This window comes from Papio anubis, chromosome 6 (genome assembly GCF_008728515.1).
Source record: "Papio anubis isolate 15944 chromosome 6, Panubis1.0, whole genome shotgun sequence".
Taxonomy (NCBI): domain Eukaryota; kingdom Metazoa; phylum Chordata; class Mammalia; order Primates; family Cercopithecidae; genus Papio; species Papio anubis.
Window position 1 is genome coordinate 141355929 of NC_044981.1, and position 11622 is coordinate 141367550.

Consider the following 11622-nt stretch of genomic DNA (forward strand, 5'->3'; position numbering starts at 1 on the left):
GCGTATCCACAACGATCAAGTCAGCTTCATCTCTGGGATGCAAGGCTGGTTCAACATACACAAATCAATAAACATAATTGATCACATAAGCAGAACCAACAACAAAAACCACATGGTTATCTCAATAGATGCAGAAAAGGCCTTTGATAAAATTCAACAGCGCTTCATGCTAAAAATTCTCAACAAACTAGGCAATGAACGAATGTATCTCAAAATAATAAGAGTTATTTATAACAAACCCACAGCCAATATCATACTGAATGGGCAAAAACTGGAAATATTCCGTTTGAAAACCAGCACAAGACAGGGATGCCCTCTCTCACCACTCCTATTCTACATAGTGTTGGAAATTCTGGCAAGGGCAATCAGGCAAGAGAAAGAAATAAAGAGTATTCACTTAGGAAAAGAGGAAGTCAAATTGTCTCTGTGTGCAGATGACATGATTGTATATTTAGAAAACCCCAATGTCTCAGCCCAAAATCTCCTCAAGCAGATAAGCAACTTCAGCAAAGTCTCAGGATACAAAAATCAATGTGCAACAAATCATAAGCATTTCTATACACCAATAATAGACAAACAGAGAGTCAAATCATGAGTGAAAATCTAGAAAATCTAAACCATTCACAACTGGTAAAAAGAGAATAAAATACCTTGGAATACAACTTACAAGGGATATGAAGGACCTATTCAAGGAGAACTACAAACCACTGCTCAAGGAAAGAAGAGAGGACACAAACAAATGGAAAAACATTCCATGTTCATGGATAGGAAGAATCGGTATCGTGAAAATGACCATACCGCCCAAAGTAATTTATAGATTCAATGCTATCCCCATCAAGCTAACATTGACATTCGTCACAGAATTGGAAAAAACTACTTTAAATTTTATATAGAACCAAAAAAAGAGCCTGCATAGTCAAGACAATCCTAAGCAAAAAACAAAGCTGCAGGCATCACGCTACCTGACTTCAAACTATACTACAATTCTACAGTAACTAAAACAGCATGATATTGGTACCAAACAGATATATAGATCAATGGAACAGAACAGAGGCCTCAGAAATAACATCACATATCTACAACCATTTGATCTTTGGAAAACCTGACAAAAACAAGCAATAGAGAAATGATTCCCTATTTAATAAACAGTGTTGGGGAAACTGGCTAGCCATATGCAGAAAGCTGAAACTGGATCCTTTCCTTACATCTTATACAAATATTAACTCAAGATGGATTAAAGACTTAAATGTAGACCAAAAACCATAAAAATCCTAGAAGAAAACTCAGGCAATACCATTCAGGACGTAGGCATGGGCAAAGACCTTATTACTGAAACACCAAAAGCAATGGCAACAGAAGCCAAAATTGACAAATGGGATCTAACTAAACTAAAGACATTCTGCACAGCAAAAGAAACTACCATCAGAGTGAACAGGTAACCTACAGAATGGGAGAAAATTTTTGCAATCTATCCATCTGACAAAGGGCTAATATCCAGAATCTACAAAGAACTTAAACAAATTTACAAGAAAAAAACAAACAACTGTTGGGAACAAGCCCCCCAAAATCTGGCCATAAACTGGCCCTAAAACTGGCCATAAACAAAATCTCTGCAGCACTGTGACATGTTCATCATGGCCATAACGCCTATGCTGGAAGGTTGTGGGTTTATGGGAATGAGGGCAAGGAACACCTGGCCCACCCAGGGCGGAAAACCACTTAAAGGCCTTCTTAAGTCACAAACAATAGCATGAGCGATCTGTGCCTTAAGGACATGCTCCTGCTGCGGTTAACTAGCCCAACCTATTTCTTTAATTCGGCCCATCCCCTCTTTTCCCATAAGGGATATTTTTAGTTAATTTAATATCTACAGAAACAATGCTAATGACTGACTTGCTGTTAATAAATATGTGGGTAAAATCTCTGTTTAGGACTCTCAGCTCTGAAGGCTGCGAGACCCCTGATTTCCCACTTCACACCTCTATATTTCTGTGTGTGTGTCTTTAATTCCTCTAGTGCCACTGGGTTAGGGTCTCCGCTACTGAGCTGGTCTCGGCAAACAAACCCATCAAAAGGTGGGCAAAAAATGTGAACAGATACTTCTCAAAATAAGACGTTTATGCAGCAAACAAAAATATGAAAAAAGGCTCATCATCATTGGTCATTAGAGAAATCCAAATCAAAACCACAGTGAGATATCATCTCACACCAGTTAGAATGGTGACCATCAAAAAGTCAGGAAACAACAGATGCTGGAGAGGATGTGGAGAAATAGGAACGCTTTTAAACTGTTGGTGGAGTGTAAATTAGTTCAACCATTGTAGAAGACAGTGTGGTGATTCCTCAAGGACCTAAAACTAGAAATACCATTTGACCTAGCAATCCCATTACTGGGTATGTACCCAAAGGATGATAAATCATTTTACTATAAAGACACACACACGTATGTTTATTGTGGCACTGTTCACAATAGCAAAGACTTGGAACCAACCCAAATGCCCATCAATGTTAGACAGGATAAACAAAATGTGGCCCATATACACCATGGAATACTATGCAGCCATATAAAGGATGAGTTCATGCCCTTTGCAGGGACATGAATGAAGCTGGAAACCATCATTCTCAGCAAACTAACACTAGAACAGAAAACCAAACACTGCAGGTTCTCACTCATAAGTGAGAGTTGAACAATGAGAACACATGGACACAAGGAGGGGAACATCACACACTGGGGCCTGTCAGGGGTTGGGGGTGGGGTAGGGGAGGGATACCATTAGGAGAAATACCTAATGTAGATGATGGGCTGATGGGTGCAGCAAACCACTGTGGCACATGCATACCTATGTAACAAACCTGCACGTTCTGCACATGTACCCCAGAATTTAAAGTATAATTTAAAAATTTTTTAAAAAGAATTTTAAAGTTAATAACGATTATGCTTTAATGAAATAGACACAAGATCACAATAATGATAACCACATAAAAGATGGTTCAAATTTAGTTTAAAATATACATGAACTAAATTTCAGGAGGAATTTATCAAAATGTTAACATTTTTATCTCTGTGTGATGCGATTATGGATGACTTTTATGTCCTTTTTTCTATTTAGTTTCTTTCCCCACAGTAAGAATATTACTTAAATAAACAGAAAGCCAACACACACACACACACACACACACACACGCACACAATAAAAATGAGCTTAAAATATGTGGTACCGAAAGATTTTTCTTTGAACAGTTGCACAAGCAAAGACAGTACTTAGTAGTAAAGGCTCTAAGGAAAAAGTGGACATCTCAGCACAGATGGCAGGATAAAAATGTAATATGGGGAGCACAAGAAATATGCAGACTGAATCAAAACAGAGACAATTCCCTTAAGTAGGTGAGCTTTTAAAAATTGGGCACAGAAACCATTCATTCATACCAGATCTTGCCCAGAAGCATTGAAAGAAAAACAGTGGAAGACAATGACGGGGATTTGGGAAGAGGAGAATGAGAAGCCAATGCCTTGCTGCCTGCCACCCTTTATCCACACCTGCCTCTCTCCTCTGCCCCAGGGCTCCCAGCAGCAGGCTCAGCAGATGCATTAGGTCCAAGCAACACAGTTTGAAAAATCAACAACATCATCTTAGGTTAGATCTACTATCAGTCACTCCCTATTAAAGATGAGCTGGAAATTATCAGAATCCACAGTATAATCTTTGTGGTTTACTACATATGAAAATTTAAGAAAACTTATGCTATTCTCATGACACTAAAGCTTGGTTTATTAACTGTTCACAAATTTATTCGTCCTGTCTGTTAAAACCTTATTTAAAAAATATTATTTGGGGCCGAGTGCGGTGGTGCACGCTTGTAATCCCAGCACTTTGGGAGGCCAAGGCAGATGGATTGCCTGAGGTCAGGAGTTCGAGACCAGCCTGGCCAACATGGTAAAACCCCGTCTCTACTAAAAATACAAAAATTAGCCAGGCGTGGTGGCATGCACTTGTAAACCCAGCTACTTGGGAGGCTGAGGCAGGAGAATCACTTAAACCCTTAAATCACTTAGACAGAGGTTGCAGTGAGCCAAGATCTTGTCATTGCACTCCAGCCTGGGTGACAAGAGCAAGATTTCATCTCCAAAAAAAAAAAGTATTCAGCCGGGCGTGGTTGGGTGGCTCACACCTGTATTCCCAACACTTTGAGAGGCCAAGGCAGAAGGACTGCTTGAGTCCAGGAGTTCAAAAACAGTCTGGGCAACATAGAACCCATCTCTACAAAAAATTAAAAAATTAGCCAGATATGGTGGTGTGCACCTGTGGTCCCTGCTACTCAGGACACTGAGGTGAGAGGGAGGATTGCTGGAGTACAGGAATTTGAGGCTGCAGTGGACTATAATCACACCACTGCATTCTAGCCTGGGCAACAGTGAGACCCTGTCTCATAAAAATAAATTTAAAAATTCATATATATATTATTCTAGGTATTAGCATTTATAGGTACTTGGCCTAGAAAGATGCTTCCTGATCGTTAGAGTTCCCCAGAGTAAGAAAAACAGAAGGAATACATGTGAGTGAATCTGACAAAAACTGTGGGACTGAGATGTCAAGTCAGTTTTGGCTTGAGCACACTTGGTTGTACTTGACATGAAAGGGAAAAGAGTTCTTCCTGTGTCTGGCCACAGTGAGCCTGGACAAGGTTGTATAATGATGGCAGCAATCAGAGCAGCAGCATGAACCCAGTCACATTGTATCAAAGCTGAGCTTAATCTAGCAACTGCAGCTGCAGTGAGCAGAGGTTTGGAGAGAAATGAAGCACTTGGATAGATCTTGCTTACTGAATCTATTAAAACTTTTCAGAGATTTCAACAGCTGGCCTTTCCTCATTATGGTACCAATGGCTGCAGTAGAAATAAATGTGGACATCTCTTTCAACTGTATGGGAAACAATAGCACAGAAGCATATTCTAGAACTATGCTGCCCAATGTGAATGGAGACCTGGGTTCTGAATCTGCCCCACTATCTCCACCTCTCCCAAGCAGTCCATGTGATGCTCAGTATGCATGAGGACTAAGGGGAAACATCGCAGGCTGACCCGGGGAAGGGGAGTCATCTGCGGGTACAGCTATGCCCAGTGGCACATTAGCCACACCTTGCGATTAAGCTCTCAAATTTTGGCTAGTTTGAATTGAAGTGTAAAGTACACATCAGATTGCAAAGACTTAGCATAGGAAAAAAATGTAAAATATCTCAATAATTTTCATATTGATTACATGTCGAAATGACTTTTTTGATATTTTAAGCTAAATAAAATATATTGGAACAATACAGTCAGGATGGACAAAGTTGACCCGAAGAAAGCTAAGGGCAAGATGTCTACCTATGCCTTCTTTGTGCAGATGGGCAGAGAAGAACATAAAAAGAAAAGTCTAGAGTTCCCTATTCATTTGACAGAATTTTCCAAGAATTGCTCTGAGAGGTAGAAGACAATGTCTGGGAAAGAGAAGTCTAAATTCGACGAAATGGCAAAGGCAGATAAAGTACACTATGATTGGGAAATGAAGAATTACGAACCAGTTAAGGAAGGCAAGAAGAACCCTAATGACCCAAAAGGCCACCATCTGGATTCTTTCTGTTCTGTTCAGAATTCTGCCACAAGATCAAATCCACAAACCCTGACATCTCTATTGGAGACGTGTCAAAAAGCTGGGTGAGATGTGGAATAACTTAAATGACAGTAAAAGACAGTAAAAAGCAGCCTTACATCACTAAGGTGTCACAGCTGAAGAAGTGTGAGAAGGACGTTGCTGACTGTAAGTCTAAAGGAAAGTTTGATGGCCCAAAGGGTTCCACTAAAGTTGCCTGGAAAAAGGTGGAAGAGGACAACAAAAAAAAATGAGGAGGAAGAAAAGGAAGAGGAAGAGGAGGAGTAAAAAATTTAAAAAACTCTGTCTCCTTGTGAATACCTTAGAGCAGCAGTGTCCAACCTTTTTGGAAACCAGGGACCAGTTTTGTGGAAGACAATTTTTCCACGGATGGGTGGGGGGATGGTCTTTGGGATGATTCACACACATTATATTTATTGTGCACTTCATTTCTATTATTATTACATTGTAATATATAATGAAATAATTATACGACTCACCATAACGTAGAATCAGTGGGAGCCGACAGCTTGTTTTCCTGCAACTAGACAGTCTTTCTGGGGGTGATGGGAGGCAGTGACAGATCATCAGGCATTAGTTAGATTCTCATAAAGAGCAGACAACCTAGATCCCTCGTATGCACGGTTCACAACACGGTTTATTCTCTATGAGAATCTAATGCTGCTACTGATCTGACAGGAGGCGGAGCTCAGATAGTAATGTGAGCCATGGGGAGTGGTTGTAAATACAGATGAAGCTTTGCTCACTTGCCGCTCACCTCCTGCTGTGTGCCTGGTTCTTAACAGGCACATAGATAACATAGACTGTTATCTATTTATGGCCCAGGGATTGGAGACCCCTGCCTTAAAGTAGGGGAGAGCTGTAATTGACACATCTCTTATTTGAGAAGTGTCTGTTGCCCTCATTAGTTTTAATTACAAAGTTTGATTACGATCATATTGTTGTCTCTCAAACTAGAAACTGTTCACATGAAGTGGCCAAGTGGGTCTAGAGCACCCTGAAACTGTATCAAAGTTGTACATATTTCCAAATATTTTTAAAATGAAAAGGCAACTTCATGCTCCCCTCACTCTGTGTGCTTTGTTGTTAGTGTGATCAGGCATTTAAAGGTGCTTCTGGCATTTTTTTTTTTTTTTAATTTGGAAGGCAGTGTTAACTACATGGTTATTGGCTAGAAATCCTGAGTTATCAACTGCATATATCTATAGTTTGTAAAAACAACCAAGACAAACTCTTGATGTTCTTTGTTTGACGTTCGGGCTGTGGTGGAAGATGCCTTTGGGAGTGGCCGTAGCTCAGGCTGTGCACTATGAGGCTGGGCCTGTTGACTGCACTGTGCATTCATTTCGCTTCAGGTTGTCTTGTTTCTGTATCTAATGACATAGCATTCTACTACCATTCCTAGCTGTGAACAAAAGGTGGTCAGCTGGCTTCAGAAGTGTTTACTTTCTGTTTTTGCTTTTTTTTTTTTTTTTCAGTTAAGTGTGGTAGTTTTTAAACCATTAGTTTTTAAACTGTAGAACTTTTCATTGTCAACAAAGCGAAGACCCACTGCATCAATGAAAGTTCAAGAACCTCCTGTATTTAAACATGATTGCCAACATTCTGTTTTTTCTTTTTTGTATGTTTAGAATGCTGAAATATTTTTGAAATTAAATAAACAGCATTAAGTTTTAATAATACATTACTAAAATCATTTTCAACGTTTCTCTGACCGTTTTTTAGGTGTGGATACTAGAAAATTTTAAATTATACATGTGGCTTGTATTTAAGAAACTGGCATTAAGTTTCTACTGGACAGCACTGCTACAGAGAAAACAGAATTGGGACTGCTGTTGTTAGGCCCTCAGGTCTTATTTGGGATTTTTGTGGAGGGAGGATTCCTTGTTTTACGAATGGAGAAAACACAGCTTCATCCTTTTGAGTTCTTGATATTTCATTTGGGGTTTGAGTTTCTTTTTGAAAGCAGGAAATACCAGTTACATTCCATAATAAATGATGGAGATGTGGACTAACCCAAAAATGAACCCAGAGTGAGCCTCTGTTGGCTTGTGCCATGGTTAGAAACGGCATTGAGTCTTTTGATCAAACCGATTCTGTTTTGTTGCCAATATGAAAAGGAGAAAATTATCTAAACAGATTTCAAAATAGGAATGTGGATATTGACCATCAAAATGAGCCTAGGAATATACCATATCATTGAGAGCTGGTCTGAACTTTTATCTAGGGATATGTTCTCTTTCATTTAGGTCCAAACTTCTATGCAGAATAATTTTATCTGAAATTGAAGATTAATCTTCCGAAGTCTATGAATTCTAACACAGCATTAAATTACATATTTCTTCAAGAGTGTCTTCATTCATCATTTACATACATTTTGAGAGTCTGAGTAACATAACAGTAGATTCTAAGATGGAGTTTACATTATACAGTCCCATACTTCAAGGGCCTTCGCATTTTCATTTGTTTATTCAACAGATATTTATTGAGCACTTACTATGTGCCAGGCAGTCTGCCAGGCATTAGGGGTGCAATAGGAATCAAAAATAGAATAAGATCACTGATCTCCTAAAAATTACAGCCTACTGTGGGAGGTAGACATTTATCAAATAATCACATGTGAGAGGTCTCAGAAGCAGGGAGCAGGGAGAATTCAAAGCTCAAGTGGAAGGATGAGTTGTAGACAGGAGGAAGTACAGCTCCTCCAAATGTAACAGGAGAAGTGATTCCCTGAATCCGGTTGGCTGCAAAACAAGTCAATGTGTTTGATATAAAGTGTGTGAGAAGAGAGCAAAGATAGCTGGAATGCTTCGTATATTATTTTACAACTCATCATCTAGGCATGGCTAGTTACTCAAGGTAAGGTTTAATTTAAGATAATGTCCAAGATTTAGAAATAGACTCATCTGTTAGTAAATTGCAGGTTTGGGGTGGCAAGACACATAATAACAGTAGGAGATACTTGGCAGTAGAGACAGGCTTGTCATCACCATCTAGGAAATCTATGAAGTACAAAGACTGGGATTCTGTACTGGCAGAAACCCTTCAGCAGACCCAAGCAGCAAGGCAGGATACCATTGCAAAAACTCAAAACACAGGTCAAGATAGAATTCTAGGAATTGAGCATACAGAATATGAGGACATGGGGAGTTGGAGAAGAGAGAGATAATGACACTCAAGATAAAAACTCAGGTTTAGGAGTACTGTTATCAGAAATATTCAGAAAAAAGCCTTTATTTGTAGAACACTGTGGCAGTCCAGTGGCCACGACTGGCCATATCCTAGGGTAGATTAGCAAGTGTAATCCTGCAATACCATGAGCAGGATGAGCCTGTTAGGGAGCAAGGCTTACTCCCAAGTTCCCCAAGGATGTGGTACTTTAAATAGGTTTTAAAGAAGACTTGTGGATTTAGAAAGTTGGAAGTTGGTAACCATGGTCAACACCATGTATAATAAATGCATTATCACTTTAATTCTTATAACACTTATACATTTATATATGTATAAATATATTTGTAATATAAAACATACAATATAGTGTTTATATTTTTAATATACAAACCAAGATTGTAAAATACATACTTTATATTTTCTAAATATGTATTTTCTAAACCATACCCACACACACACACACATATATATACACATACATAGCTTAATAAATATTCAAATTTGGAGTAAAAATTATGCATAAAGGCATTTTAATGATTTTAAAATTATTCATCATTAAGGTAATTTTTTACAACAGAGCTATCACTAGTTTAATGTTACATCTTTCTTAGCTATGATTTTACACACAAAATTCTTCCAAAGACTTCTTCAATAAAGTGAAGTTCTTTAGGTAACTGGGAACGCTGTGGGGCACCCAAGAGTGGAGATTCATCCTGTTGCCCCATCCCATTTTCAACTCTCCCACCGCTCTCCACCCACTATGCATCAGCAAAGTACACTGGACCTTTGTCATAAGCCTCTTCACAGAGGTATGAAAGCCAGAGGGAGACAGAAAGAGGATGAGAGGGAGAAGGGTATATTAACCATGTTGCCAGCTTCTGTAAGCTTGATGCTTTAACTATCCTACATGCATATGCCAGACACATCAAAGTCTGCGACAACTTGATAATATGCCTGAGTCATCTTGCCTTAGCCTCCTGCCCCTTTTGTCCCCGCTCTTCTCAATGGGGTTTCTCCTCCCCAGTGGCACACTGTTCAAAAACAAATGAACTAAATCAGAGTCTATACCCTCAACCACCTCCCTTATCTCACACTCCAAGCCACTATACACCTGCTGTAATCACCTTAGGGCTAGATGCCAGACAACTAGGGACAACCTACATGCCCCAGAACTCACTGGAATTTTCAAGCTCTCCCATTCTAAGCCTGATTGCCCTGCCTTGCCCATTTTTCCCATAGAAACCATGGTGAAGGCTCATGGGCACCAGTTTTCCCCTCTCCCTCTGCTTCGGGACCAACCCTGGCACTTCCCTGTGTGGCCTCTGTGGCATGACCTATATTCCTTCTCTTGGAATCTGAGAGTATAATAAACCACCTTTTCAATGGCAGTTATCTCCTGGTCTGTTAGTTTTACTATGCCTTAATAGCAATAAAATCTATTAAAACCAAAAGGAGATAGGAAGAGGAACAAGGGGCATGGTTAATGACTGATTCTAGTTACTTTAGTTGATAATCTGCATGTTTTTATCTGCTTTGTTGCACTTGAGCAGGGCAAGACAGTTGTCTCCCCTCAAAGTCACAAAACAACAGATCTAAGAAGTTCAGAGGACACCAACCAGGATGAACATAAAAATTCTTATACTTTGGTATATTACATTCAAGATGCAGGAAAACAAAGACATAAAGCAAAATCTTGAAATAGATGGGAGTGAAGGACTAAGGAAAATTCTCAGGCATCTCTGTGGGTGACACCTTTGAGATAGAAAAAATAGGTAAGAAAATCTTCCATGCTGAATTCAGCCCTATATTCTTTCTTATTTCTCTATAACTTTCTCCACAGAATCTGCCAGTACCTAGATCCAGGCTTTATTTGAGACCTGGATTCCTATATCTATGCTTTCCTTAAATCTGATGAATTCATTTTTTCATTTTCTTCTTCTTATATAGCTTGAGTACTGCTCCATAACACTTTTTAAAATATTACTAGCCGGGCACAGTGGTTCATGCCTATAATCCCAACACTTTGGAAGGCTGAGGTGGACCACTTGAGCCAGGAGTTCAAGACCATCCTGGACAACAAAGGGAGACTCCATCTCTACAAAAAAAAAAAAAAAAAAAAAAATTAAAATTAAAAATTAGCTATTCATGTTGGTATGTTCCTGTAGTCCCAGCTACTCAGGAGACTGAGGTGGGAGGATCATTTGAGGGCAGGAGTTCAAGACTGCAGTGCTATGATTAGGCCACTGTACTCCAGCCTGGGTGACGGTGAGAACCTATCTCAAAAATAAAAATAATAATAAAAATAAAAATAATATCACTTCTAGGTTTTGTTTTTTCCTCTGTCACTGATTTTTTACTCCTTTGGGTACTTAAACATTTTTAAATAATAAGGTAATGTGGTTTTCTTGCAGAAGACTAAGAAAGTTGAAACAAAGTCATCTATGATCCTATAGTCCAAAGTTATTCACTGTTAGAAAGTGATGTTTTCCAGTGTATTTCTGTCTAGACATAACCATACCTCTTCTGTCTCGAAGTGTAACACATGCTATTTTATACCTCTGAAATATTCTTTCCTCCCATTTTAAGTGCTTTCAGCAACAGTAGCTGAGCATGGTGATATAAACCAAAAAGAGCTATCACCTTGGCACACAATACAGGACACCCGTATGACCTGGCATGTATATATAACAGCAAGAATACGTCAGCGATGGTACATACCCACTGTCCATCAGTTTATAGGCTCAGGCCTTAACATCAACATTGTGTGTCAGGGAACAGCAGTGGCAGAAGGAATCTAATT

The 11622-nt window shown here is 39.2% G+C and overlaps 1 long non-coding RNA gene across 1 annotated transcript in view; it reads right to left on the bottom strand.

The window, feature by feature from the left end:
- Positions 1 to 6171, bottom strand: part of LOC103884064 — a 39480-nt gene extending 33309 nt beyond the window's left edge. The window contains exon 1 of the long non-coding RNA XR_646519.4: positions 6131 to 6171. This is a non-coding gene — a long non-coding RNA (uncharacterized LOC103884064). The remainder of the gene's footprint in view (positions 1 to 6130) is intronic.
- Positions 6172 to 11622: the final 5451 nt, after the last annotated feature.